Source organism: Simochromis diagramma, unplaced genomic scaffold, assembly GCF_900408965.1.
Source record: "Simochromis diagramma unplaced genomic scaffold, fSimDia1.1 OVJJ01000646.1, whole genome shotgun sequence".
In the NCBI taxonomy this organism is placed as follows: domain Eukaryota; kingdom Metazoa; phylum Chordata; class Actinopteri; order Cichliformes; family Cichlidae; genus Simochromis; species Simochromis diagramma.
In genome coordinates this window covers 4,089,884-4,103,972 of record NW_024387279.1, presented here as the reverse complement: position 1 = coordinate 4,103,972, position 14,089 = coordinate 4,089,884, and the positions used below count along the sequence as shown (strand labels likewise).

The window sequence follows — 14,089 nt, the reverse complement described above, 5'->3', positions numbered from 1 at the left end:
TTTGTCACAGATGTTGAAGATATTAGGTGAAGATCTGTGCATTTCAAGTGCATATTCAAAAGGGCTCTTCAAAAGTATTTTTAATTAGACAGGGCCTATCCTTGCACATGATTTCTTCTCTGGTATCATTCAAACCTAATTCCAAGTCTTACTATAATCATTGGTCCTACAGTTATGTGATGTAGCTTTGGGGCAGATCTAAAACCTGAAGAACACTTGCAGAGGACGGTGACTCAATGGGAAATAAATAAAACATGTTTGAACAAGGTTGGTGGTTTGAACCCCAGCTCCTTCAGTCTGCATGCTGAGATGTCCCTTAACAAGAAACACCGACATCTGTGATATAGTGTTGACGTGTCATCCCCTTTTAAGTTAATATAGCAAACAGATGCTTTGACAGAGCGATCCATTAATTATGGAGCAAATATTTGACACAAACCCAAACTTCCACTCAGTTGTGTTTTTGGTTTCAGCTAACTCTGTAACAAGGTAAAGTGGAGGAAAACAAGCAGAACTGCATATCCAGTCACTATAGTTAAAATAGGACTGTTATTTCATTTGTTTGGTGATGGATTATTCACACAGTGGAACTGTTGTCAGTGAATATGGGATCAGAAGTGGGATTGTAAAGTGGCTTGCATGGTGTTTTTGACTACTACTACTAATAATACTTTTTGCTTCTTATTTAAATCTTATTTAATCTATACATCTGTTTAAAACTTTTTACCTTCATTATGCTACTGATGTTTTAGACGAGACCTAGATTTTGCTTGCATTTTATTACCTACGACTAAATCAGCAAGATAAGAAAGCCTGCCTCACTAATCGCCCCAGATCACTGTCAAACAGCGACCGATTCATATAACACCTCTGTGTTGTTTTGCCAGACACACAATGCAGAGCAGCTGTGTCACTTTAGGACATCTACTAGGTGATGGGTCTAACACTGCAGGGTGGGTAACCTTTTCAAAAGGCTACAGGGTACATAACCTTTTGAAACATTTAAACATTCATGTGGTGGCCATTAACTGTGATGCATGTTAAATACTCCTGGGCTGAGAGAGGGTATCTGAGACTATTTGTAGCCGCTGGACAGCCTTTAATAATTAATTTTCAGAATAGCCCCAGAAATCCCTCAATGCATATTCAGTTTGAAATGAGAAACCTCTGAACACAAATCTAATTTACTCCATAAGTTCACAACCCTGCACAACAAATTAAGCTTTGATTTGAAGTGCAACAAAGAGTAAACAAAATATCTTGAACTGTGATTGTGGTATTGATTAGTATTGCGTGGATATTGTGAGTTTTAAATCTCGAAGGTTCTGTCATAAAACCGCGTAGTCAGTTATTTGGTGTACAAATTACAGATCAGCTCAAAGGAGCTGTTACCTTGGCTTTCATCTTACGTGACAACTTAAAGATGTCAAGGGTTACAAGGTCGCTTTTTAAACAAGCTGGCTCGGAGAAAAGGTCACTGACAATCCAGTGCTATCAAATCAAATTACAGGTCTGGACTAGCGATGGACTTATAAACAATCTGTGTCTCTTTTTAAAAACCCTCACACGCTGTGTTGAAAGAACAGGATAATTGCCAGGGGAGGCTATATCCACTGATTGCTCAAAAAAAGGTTTCTTTGTTTTTTTCATCTCTGTATATCTTCTTTAACATATTGTCTAAAATTATGTTGTGTATATATATATATATACATATATATTATATCTACAGAAAGCTTGTTTTTCAAGTGAAGACAGACCTAGCCAGTGCACTCCATATAGCGTTTTTTTCAGGGTAGTAAAGTTTTGAAGTCCTCCAGTGACATTAGTGTTCAGTGCTGAAAGCACTATTAAAGAAGAAAAATAGTCCCTAAACAGTATTTCCTTTTTTTTAATTGTAGACTTTGTATATCTGTGATTTCACCTCATAAACTGCATACTCTATTTTATTAAAAAACAAACAAAAAAAATGACAGCTTGAAAGCATAACAAAATTCTTGGTGCACATCATAACGTGATCAAACAAGCCTGAGACAATAAAAGTAAAAAAACGTTGGTCTGCAGTATGTTAAATTAGCTTGCACAGGGACAATTTGTGTTCCCAGATTATCAAATTATATTCAGGATCGATGCCAGTGGGAGAATTTTAATTTTTTTCATATTTGTGCTGATGTGCTAATGAGGCAAATATGACAAGAAAAAAATAAAATAATGCCACACAGACCATTTCTCTGTGGTACGAGTCGCCTCACATGATAAAAAAACCAACAACAACAGATCTCTGTGGAGAGTTTTTATACAACAAAGGTTTCAACTAAAGAGATTGGAATGTGGATTTTATCAGTCCGAATTAATTAAAATTATGAAGACTCCACCATAAGCGGGTTGTAGTTTTTCATGATTGCCACTGCTTAAATATGAGAGATTTCAATTCTTTGCAATACTTTCATATTATTTAATTTTCTTTAAACTTCTTTAAGTTTAAAAGAGATCATAAGTTAAAAAGTGAATAAAACAGATAGTAATAGCTAACAATAATAAGTCTCTATCCTGAGGTAAAACCAAGAAAATAATTGCTTCTGAGCTCTACCCTACGTCTAATTCTTTAGAACGTCCTTTGGTTTAAAGTAATCCCAGATTGTTCCTAACTTAATTGGTGTAAAAAGATTTTCAAAATGTAAACAAATGCAGTCTAAAAACAATTATGCCCAATGCCCAGCTAATGGTAACTCACAATATAAAGAGATTATACCAGAGTGTTATAATACAAAGCAAGCTCAACGCTTCCTTTCTTTGCATTAGTTTGCTCAACAAAACTCAAATCCCGTCAAAAATCACAGGTCTCTGTTCAGCCTGACTTTCTACTTCAGGCACGCCCACATAAAACAGGGCTTTTTTCATGTCTTATATGACTCTTCCCACCAAAATGTACCCTACGTGTACAGCACAGCTGTTATAAGTAAGACGATAGAACATTGTTAATCTTGGGATTATGCACACAGAGCAGTAAAATAAACATTTCAATTCAAGTAAAACATTTTTAACCTTGAGTGCATTCTTGGTGCTGCTGTTTATTTCTAAGGTGACAGCTGCATATTACAGTTCTGAATCTTTAAATTCCATATATTTAAACATTAAAAGCTACTGTCCCAAATCATGACAGGGAAGACATAGAAGGTTACTTAGTCACTTTGGCCGATCAAAACTTTTACCGATTGAATAAGTATTCTTAGTATTTGTATGCTATGTATCTGTGTATGTATGTATTCTATGTGTTCTGTGTTCTCGTAGCTGCAATTCCAGAATGCAAAAGAGACTTAGCCGCACATTAGAAACAAGTATAAAAACATTCATACATTTTTCACCAAATAAATACATGAACTAATTAACATACACATTCCAGTGAGAATGCAATGCACAGTTTGTGCTGGTGTAATTTCATGGTCCAGCTTCATTACTTATATAAGTACAGAACAGCTTAACAAGCTACACTCATAAAACATACAGTTTTTGCCCAGCAGAGAATCTCTGTTGCAATTAAAACATGCTGCAGAAAAAAGTGGCACTTCCAAGCACACTAGTAGATCCTGGGCCCCTAAGGGTTTTTACCTATACCAGGTACTATGATGTCATCATGTTGCCTGGCAACGACTCACGTTGTATATAGGCGTTTCATAATTCTTATTTCACAACAACATCTAAGTTTTGTATACCAACCGCAGTTATGCATGGCATAATACGATGGTGTCAGGTTGCCTAGCAGCCAACTAGCAACAGATACTATCTTCTGCCTAAATGGCCTGTTTTTAGCATTTATGGACCTATAACACCTTATCAAAGCATCATGCTGTTTTAGTTTCATTAAAATAACATCTCATTTATATCCACAAAAGCTGAAATATACATAATATGTTATAATGTTGTCATGTTCCCCAGCAGCCACCTAGCAATGGGCTAAAATGGCCCATTTTTTAAAGCATTTATGCACCTACAAAACCATGTAAAAGCATCAAATCATTTTCATTTCATGGCCGACAGCATGACAAAATCAAGCAATACTGTACTGTGGGCATGATCTAGTATAAATAAGCTACAAGGTCATAATTGCTAGATTAAATCAGGTATCACAGTCTTACGTATTCTCTCAATTATAATAGGGATTGATAAACAGCTTGACCTTTTCTTTGTAATTATCTGCTCTTGATTTTGATCTTCTTGAGAATGCAGTGCACCCACATGGTTTCTTGTAGTATATTAAAAAACCAGCAGACTCATGGCCAAAGTTGCATTACTGCTGAATCACAGTTTTTTTTTAATACAAAAGTTAAAACTTTGTCATATTAGACAACTGCTGCATGTAGCTGTTTTATATATAACAGAAAAAAAAAAGGGGGGGGGGGGGGGGGATAAAGAACCAGGTAGAAATTATGATTTAAAGCTGTTTTACTTGTTCAGCCTTGGTCCCATGATCATGGATGGTTGTAGGCTGGATCATTTGTTTCACCATATGTGAATGACATTAACTGTGATTCTGTGCTCCTTCACTGCTCTTAGCTGTCAGAATACACTGCTATCTCTCTTTCTTCCCTGTCACCCACTATGTGTGCAGAGATGCACTTGGGCCAACACATATCTGTGCCTCACAATTAGTGTTACAGCAGGCTGGTAGCACCACAGTATTTGAGTGCCTGGCTTCCAGGGCTAACAACTTTCCTGGTGGAATCCCTGCTTCTGTTTTGACATTATTCTATTATTTGTTATAACGACACACCATCAATCATTTATGCATTTACATGCCTGCTGACGTCAACAAAAAATTGTAATATGGTAGCAGTATCGGTAACCCTGGTTACAAACAGAAACAGCGCTAATGTCACTGTGTGCTGATGTCACTGTGCTCGCTTCATATTAAATAACAAACATGTTTTTATTGTCATATTACCTCTCAGCATCGCTGGTGTGCTACAAAGAGAGAGAGCATTTAGCAATAAAGTGCTGGGAGTAACACTGTTGTGAGGCAGCAGTGTGAATCAACCTTTTTTCACTTCTTTCCTGACACCATGCGACATGCGTTTGATTGACTTTCCTTTTTAACCAGAAAATACTTTGGTTCTTGTTCTGCATCACGGCTGTTCCATTCCACTAAGTCCTGCCACCAAACTAATTGGGCTTGGTGTGAAACCTCAAATTGTTCAACAGGCTTTGACAGGCGAGAGAAAACAGTGACTGCTACAGTTGCATGTGCTTTAATAAAAAACCTGTGTGGAGTGTCAAAAAGAATGGGGGGAAAAGACTCTTTGCTGCTCTGTTTTAGACAAGCAGGAAATGACAGGTTTAAGTGTTTTCTTCTTCCAAACGTTTTCTTTCTTCTTTGACAACTGCAAGGTCACCTACTGTAGCATTTTAGCTTACAGGCTAACAATAGGTAGGTACCATATTACACCTGCTGTTTACACTCCAAAGATATATTAGCATCATTCAATACTGTATTTTTGCACTCATTTGATAACCGCTTGATCTATTCCTTGTTGCTGCTCTGCTTGGCTGTATACAACAGACTCCTTCAACCTGTTCACTGTCTTCATATTGTGGATCATATCTCGTTTTCTCTGCCGTGCAATTGATCTTAGACTGTGAAAGGGAAACCTGCCAGCTTTACATAATTGGATTTCAAAAGATTGCTTCTCTCTTTGAGACTTACATCAATCTCTGTACCTATTAGAAGGAATGAAGTAAATCTTATTGTCATTTCAATTGTCTTTTATTGAAGGTATGCATCAGAGGTATGTATTGTATATGTCATGCTCTCTAAGATTACAGCCTCTTCCTAAAGTGAGCAACCGAGATTGTGTGTAGCACAGAGGCAGCATCTCCTGTCTAATTTCTGCAGCTGCAGTCTTAAATATGTTAAATTAGAATATTGCTTGCTATATAACTAGGGTGGATGCTTTACATTCATTCTGAGAATAATCCGAGAACAGTAAATGTGTGAGGACACGAACAGCACGCGCACAAAACAATGCCTAGCAGCTCTAAGCCTCTCTCCCTTTTGCAGTAGTTTCGCTTCACTTTCCATCACAGCAGAGTGTTGCGATCATTCCTAGTTTCTGTGCGGTTGATAAGACCCCGCTCAGTTCATTGCTGTTTGTCACAGGCTGCAAACACCATGTTCAGTGGACAAAGGCTTTGCATACTAATTTCAGCCTGTTTAAATGTTTCAAGCAGCAGTAGCAGCAGCAGCCAGGTGTGGTCATGTCCTGGAGAGACTTTTAACAAGCTATCCCCCCAGTCACTCCTCCGCTTGCTGCTGCTCCCTATTATCAAATGCTAAATGTTTGTCCTCACGCGGAGATGAAGCGCAGCATTTAATTGGCTACTATGATCGATCAGGACAGCTTGTATTAAAGCGCATGAGCGGGGGGTTGGCAGAGCGCTTGTGATCTGCTCCTGTCAGGATTGAGCACCAAATTGCCAGGGAGGTGTTTTTGTGAGGAGGGAGGGGGAAAGAAAAGTTTTGCACATTTAATTGAAATTACAGTTTATCACAGCTTGGATCCTGTTTTGTTCCCCCCTCACTTTTAGTTAGTTATTGTGTTCACTGAGGTATTTGCTGAGACCTCGAAACAACGGGAGATTAGCAAGCTAACATTTGGAGGCAAAAACCAAAAGTGAAGAGTCATTGTTCTCAAACTGTGGCTATTAATCTCATACTGCAGAGGGAAATAAAGTGGGTTAAAAATAAGTGGCCAGTCTATAAACTATTACAATTGTTTGCATTGGACAGTCATGATGGTACTGTTGCCTTTGGCTTCACCATTTCCACTGGCCTTGCTCCTGTCAGCGTCTTTGTAACTTTGTCACCAAGATTTCAGTGATTACCTCCTACTCCGGTGTTACTGACAGCAAGGATCCAGCTGTCTGTGTACTAGGACATAAACATAAGCAATCCTATTTTAATTTACTCTAATATTGAACAAAGGGAAGGAAAAAGGTTTTGGTTTTCCTGTTTGGTATACACTGAAAAAAATATGTTGTTGGATTTACTTAATTCAATGGTGGACATTTGTTGCACACAGATGTTTTGCTTTGGCAGCAACTTAAACAATTGAGTTAAATTAACACAATTTATTCATGTTCAATAAACCTGTGCAATTTGTGTTGATAAAATGTGACTTAAACATGTTTTGATGAAGTAATTTGAGCTCTTGGAATATTTTAATCCTTCACAATTTTCTCACGTTATCCCAACACCATTCAATAACTTTTACCCAATACTACTTGGTCACTTAAATACTACATGTTATCTTCAAATTACATTTTGCTATTATATTCTAGTATCAAATACACAATTTTCAAATGGAGGCCTTATAACAGATTGTATTGTTCTCTTCCAAGATGGTTGCTGGCATCCACCAGTAACCTTTCAAAACAAAATGTCTAATTTCACTGCATTGACAGTAGGTAAAGAATTAAACTGACATTACTCCTCTACTGAATCTATATAAATCAACAGTTAAATAATGTCAGTTCTTCCGTGTTCTCTGGAATCAATCACAGCAAAGAAATTAAACTGTTTCTTTTGAAAAATGTTGGGAAAGAACAATACAAAACATTCTATTTAAGGCCTCTGACATCAAGATTCAGTTAAACAACAATTATAACTAAACAATTTGAGATAATGTTAGTTTCCATTAACATTAAATTAGGTTACTGAATTGGCAAACACCTTCCTATTAACATTACCCATTTTACCCCAATAACTAAAGAAATTAGCACTTGCAGGTCAAAACCTTTATTCAAGAGATGCAAAAATAACATTGATACAGTGACTGTCAAAAATTACAGCACTGATCATACTGTGACATGTTGGTTCAAAACAGCACACTTAGAAATATTCAACGTTCTTTACTTCAACTGAATGAAACTGAAAACACCATTTCACACGACCCATATGGGATATTTAGACTGTATAACTGTTCACGCTACATCTCTTCACTAGTAAAAGAAAGAAAAAATACAAAGAGAAATTTAAAAATGCTGCCAAACAGACAGAGAACTTGTACAGAGCAAAAGGAAAAACAAACAACAACAAAAACGGCTCGTCCTCATGGCAGTTGCAGAGTATATAAAAATGAACCCTGCGATCCGTTCCTGGAATTGAGCTTCAAAAATGCAGCAGAACAAGTGTGAGATTTAAATGTCCTCTCACCTAGAGCTGATCACCTCACATGCATAACAGTGAGCTTCGTTGCAGGAGCAGTTTTGTCTTAGTTGTGAGCTTTTCTTGAGAGCTGAGTTGCATCCAACTCCATTACCACCCTTTGAATCACCTCAAAAGTGTAGCAGAGCTGTGATGGGTAACTCATGTTGAAAGAATAAAAAAGGTCCAAACAGCATGGCTACTGCAAAGGTCACGTTATCCAGATCTTGAAGAACAACATCAGAAAAGTCATTGCCTGGCGCATCTCTGGAGACAGATGTTCATTGTAGTTTTCTCAGTCTGTGCAGTGGCCTCAGTCAAGTCCTGGTTAAACACAAAACATTTCTTTAAGATTCCTTTTTAAACTCATCTCTTTTGAATCTACCAGTTCTAATGTTAGAGTAATTTAAACCAATGCAAGCAACATAGTAAATAGCTATAGCCAAAGAGTGGCCTGCCATGCTGCCATTCATGGTCTAACAGACTTTCTAAGAGAGGGTGAAAAACATAATTTGAAATGCTTTACATTAGTTTTTGTTAGAAAGACACCGGCCCATCAGAAATCCAGGTTATGTCACTCAGAAGATGTTAGAATTTAGACTTTCAGCCCCACAATTTGGTTAGCTGTTGGTCAGTTGGTCTTTTTTTTTTTTCAAACAAAAGCTAATGTAAATACTGGTGGGATTTTCCTTGGTTCACTAGAATGACAAATTTAAAGTTTTTTCACACTGATGTGACCCTAATACAGGGGTGGGGGTGGGGCCTCAAGGGCCAGCGGCCGAGTTCACTACCAGGCCTCATGTGAACTTCAAATTATTAAAGAGGACTACTGGTCCTAACCAGTCCAATGAGGATCAAGTGGATAACTAAATGCATTTTTAAATGTTGCAAAGCCACAATCTACTCATAAAACACTCACCATGAACTCCTGCACCAAGATGTTGCAATTGTCTTTCACACAGATGCGGAGCACTTTGATGAGGGACTCCGAGCATTAATGTCATCCTTGACTATTATAACAAAGAAAACAGAGATTTGTGAACTTTTCAGTAGCACAGAAGAAAATGATCCCAGACAAAAACTCTTGACTTTTTAAACCAGTCAACATGCAACACCAGCGTCTACAAAGCAATATCAAAAATTCCTGTTTGACATCAACTTTATGGATATATAGTTTCCAGAACATTTATTTTTAAAAAAAGATAAATTTTTCTCAGTGGGCCAGTAAATGCATGACGAAAATTATGGCATCCTTTTAGTGGAATCATTACTCACAGGTAATAGTTGACTGTTTCAATGGATGTAGCATAAAAATCTTTTACTGACCTAATGCAATACATATACACTTTGTAGTTAAAGAATTTTAAAGTTCTTACTGTCATCATGGCAGCTACATCCTTTAGCTTTGTGCCCTGTTCCCCCGATCACTTTGCAAACACTTTCAGCAGACTGTCAGAGAGAAACTCAGCTCCGTCAGAAACCTTGACTGTAAAGGCATGGTTGGGATGCACTGGAATGCTGCATTTTATCTGAAATGACATAAAATTATTTTGAAATAACAGCAGGCACTGTGCTTGGTTAATCAGTAATGTTTTGTTGAATAAAAACTGTGTTTCCAGATCTTATGGGATTAAAAAAATCCAAAGATGTTTGTTTCTGATTTGCAACCCAACAACCCACAAGTTACAACCTCATTTTAGTTCAAGTGTGCATTAATGTGAGTCCAGTAATCACCTTTCTGGCAATACATACAGGTATAAGTTAAACCTATGGAAGATTTTGGATTTCTCAGTTGTATTAATAGGGTGAGTATGCATGCACCTAATAATTATAAAAAACCTATTATAATTAAGTTACAGAAATGAAAATAGAATATACTTTCTTACCATAACACCTTGAACCCACAATCTATCAGCTGACTCCTGGTGAAATGCAGAATAGAGGTCGTCTCTCAATGTGCAGCAAAAAAAACAAAAACAAAAACAAAAGGACAGCAGGTGAGGGCAGGAGGGGTAGGGATGTAAGCTAGCATAATGCCGCTGATGATATTAGCTAAAGCTGTTCAATGTTCAAAATCTCACTAACACCACGGTGCAGTAAATACACAATGTAACTGAAGAGTCAGTTGGCAAATCTATTCACACAGAAAACCAAATTATGTTATGAGTGCCTCGTAATTAGGTTTAATGTGATATTACGGCTCTTGTGCCAAAGACAAATTCAGATGAAAAAGCGCCAATTCTTTGACAACAGATAAAACAGCAAATAAGCTAACGGCTCTTTTTTAGCATGTTACATGGCGACACTCTAGACGTTTAACTACATTTGGCTGAAATATGGTAAATATTAATTCAAAAAATCAAGACATACCAAAAACGTAGAGTTGGCTGCTCGACTTGACTGAGATGGATGCCTTTTTTAAACCACGATCCAAAGCCCGCGAGATGAAATCACGCATGGTTTCACGAGATTTAACGTTGCTATATTATTGACTTACTTCACCTGAACATGATATGAACAATTTAATACACCCTTTCTGCATATCATGTAGTTTTTACACTATATAGTTACATTTAACTTTAAAACATGAGGCAATTGTGTTAAATACATGCAAGATGCTTACATAAATCCAAGAGATGGCCAGTCCCTTTTTTTCAGTGTAGAGTCTACTTTTGCCATTGGAAATAGTGCATCATACTACTTTACCGAGATGGTAAGGTATCCATTAGTGCTTGTTTGTTTGCTGTTTGTTTGGATTTGAACACCAAAGGGTCAAATTGCTCTGTGAAATTTTACTTCTGCCATCTCAGAGAGTAATTATCTACTGAATTATAGGTCTTGTGAGATATAAGCAAATTAAGTCATTATCAGAACCTCTGAAATTAAAAATCTACTTTGCTAGCAACACATTTAATATGCAGGTGACTATATCATGAGCCAGAGCTGTCTAAATATGATGAATGAACTGTGTTAATCATATAAAGGAAAACACTGGCCATCAGGTACTTTCACCCATCCTGTATGAGCCACATAGAGCCATCATCCATGGAGGTAGAGCAGGTCACCTACCAATCGATCACTCCAGTGTGCATGCTAAATATCCTTGGGCAAGATACTAACCTCAAGTCTCTGCATCCATCGAAGTATGAATATTTGTGAATGTTTGATAGAAAGCACTTACATAGGAAAGAACAGAAAAAGTGTTTGTATGAATAGGTGTGAATGGGTGAATGAGGCAAGATGTGTAAAAAGTGCTTTGAGTGTTCAGTTAGAGTAGAAAAGTGCTATAAAAGAACCAGTCGATTTACCATCGTCCTGTGGGTCCAGCACCTGCAGGAGGAGCCACTGAGTTCTGGCACTGAATTGCAGGTAAAGACGCAGGCCTTGACCGCTGCCAAAACTTTGTTTGAAAAGTTTGAAAGACACTGGCTAGACATAGTCAGGTTCATCTTCACGGCCTCACGGTGAGAGGTGAAGAGCAAGGATGATTGTACTTGCATCTCATATGAGGAGGGTGCTTCCTTGTGCCTTCATGTTGTGGAACGGGTGCTGGCTATTGTTTATCCTTCTATGGCAAACAGAGTATCTAACCTCAGAGCCCTCAGCTCCTACTCAAGGACTTCAGCACTACAAGCAAGGTCCTTTCAGGTGGTGCAGGTGGTGACCGGGGTAAGAACTGTGAACATTGGTGCAGAGAATGCCACATGTGTGGATGGATAAATGTTCTTAAGAAACGTAAAGCGTCTTTGCAGGTGCTGATGCTAATGAATGTGGGACTTAAAATACCCCCAATCCCATATAGACCCAGGAGCCATGGATTCAACATGATGTTAAAAACATTACTGTGACACTATGGTTCATTCTAAAGGGTTTGTATCACAACATTTCTGCAGATTTGTCAGCTGCACAGTCGGAGGTGTTCAGATGGATTAGCATGTGGTGACTACGGAGGCCACTGAACTCATTGTCGTGTTCACGAAATCAGTTTGAGAAAACCTTTGCTTTGTGACATGGTGAACCATCATGCTGGAATCATCTGGCTTCTCTCCCTTGACCTTTCTCATCAGCAAAATCTGTTCCCTAGAACTGACGCACACACTGATGAATTGCTTGTTTTTTCACAATTCTGAGGAAACTGAAAATCCCAGGACATATGCATTTCCTGAAATACACAGACCAGCCTGTCTCGTCAGTTATGCCACTGAGAAAGTCACCATTTAGATATTGACAAGAAAATAAACTGAAGCTCCCGATTTTATGCATCATACCGCTGCTACGTGATTGGCCAATTGAATTATTTTTGTATCTACTTGATGGTGCACCGCCGAACAAGTATCCAATGGATACTTATGAGCTGCCACTAAGATTTGACAGAGTCATGATGAAACTTAAACAGATTTGTGCGCTCATTGTCAGTGATATCCTGGCTTATACTGGAGTGATGCAGAGGTTTCTGCTCATATGCCTCACTCTCTTAGCTGCTCTTGTAAGGAGAAACTGTGATGATTTGTAATCTTGACAACAAATCACTCACAGCAGGGGGTTTACAGTGTTTGCACATTACATGTCTGGAGTCTGGGTATTTTTTATTCCATTTGATTTATTTGCCCGCATGAGAACAATGCTATTTGACTTTACATGGCACTAAATCTCACATGCCATGCTCCAGGTGATCTGCTAGGAGGTTCATTAAGAATACAGACAGAATCAGGCCAACTACTTTGCAGCCAGTGACCAAAAAAAGTCTTCAGGCAGAAGGAATCCTACTGGACTAATAATGATGTTTGATGTTTTTTCATGCGTACTACCAACAAGTGTGCAGTGGAAAATATTTTGGGCATCGTACTTTTAAATTTTCTTTGAATTATGGATTAAAAAGCTACCAAGGAAGTCAGTCTATGATATAAGCAGTTTGGCCCATGTGATTATTCTCTTATAAATGATCTGCTGTAAAATAAAGAAAATAAGACAAAGTTGGAAAGCAAACTTTATCCCTCTGTGAGAAGACTTGCAGGGTCGGCCCATGACTCCAAGCAGTGAGAGGTGTTGCTTTCAGAGGAAACTAGCTTACAATCACATGTACTAAAACTCATCTCCTCAAAATAGATTTAACTGCTCTCTACAATTGACTTTGCTCTGGTTCAGGTTATGTCTGCTGAAGTCTGTCTGTCCGCTTGCAAGGTTCATTTTTGTTCCCACAGCTGGAGTTCCTGCTGTGTTGTTGGAAACCCTGCATGCGCTCAAGCTTTGGCTTGCGAGCTCAGCAGCCCTCTGCCTCTCAGAACGTTTGCCTCTGAAATGCAAAATAGCCTTTGTGGTATTTTGAAGAAGTTTGTAGTGCACTTTAAATTACCTTTTTGGAATGTTTTTCAAATGATTTTTGAGTTATTTTGTGCACAATTCGTACTACTTTGGATATCTTTGCCAATCTTAATAGCGAATATTCAGGTTTAAATGGAGCACAGTGTTAAATAGAAAACTCAGGTTGTATTGGTATCAGCTACTTCCTTCATGCTTCACAGTTACTTGATCATTCACCAGCTAATTGGCAATCAGGTGACTAGGAACATGCAAGTGTGTTCGTGTAACTATCTAATTGTGACAATTATGAGGTTTTTGAGAGCTTCTTCAAAGAGCAGAGTTTTCTGCTTTTTCCTCACTAAGGAGACATCAATTGGAAGACTTGAACTTCAGCTATAGAAGCTATAGAACTCAATTAATAAGCTATTTGGCAATTGGACTTTGTTGATCCATCATAGCAGAATAGAGTCCCATCCATCCATCCGTCCATCCATACTCTTCCGCTTATCCCAGTTGTCATAGGGCAAGAGGCAGGGTACATCCTGGACAGGTCACCAGTCTGTCGCAGGACTGACACATAGAGACAGACAG

General features: G+C 38.1%; 1 protein-coding gene and 1 long non-coding RNA gene across 5 annotated transcripts in view; one reads left to right on the top strand and one right to left on the bottom strand.

Moving 5' to 3' along the window:
• Positions 1-14,089, top strand: part of LOC120715832 (contactin-4) — a 150,264-nt gene that overhangs the window by 21,507 nt on the left and 114,668 nt on the right. The gene's annotated exons all lie outside the window — the stretch shown is intronic.
• Positions 7,774-10,777, bottom strand: LOC120715833. 3 transcript variants are annotated; one of them, XR_005691745.1, is made up of 5 exons: positions 10,568-10,777; positions 10,084-10,119; positions 9,574-9,726; positions 9,117-9,207; positions 7,774-8,521 (listed from the first exon to the last, which is right to left on the bottom strand). It is a non-coding gene; the product is annotated as an uncharacterized LOC120715833 (long non-coding RNA). The 3 variants fall into 3 exon arrangements; XR_005691746.1 differs by having other exon boundaries at positions 9,117-9,202; XR_005691744.1 differs by lacking the exon at positions 7,774-8,521 and having other exon boundaries at positions 8,957-9,202.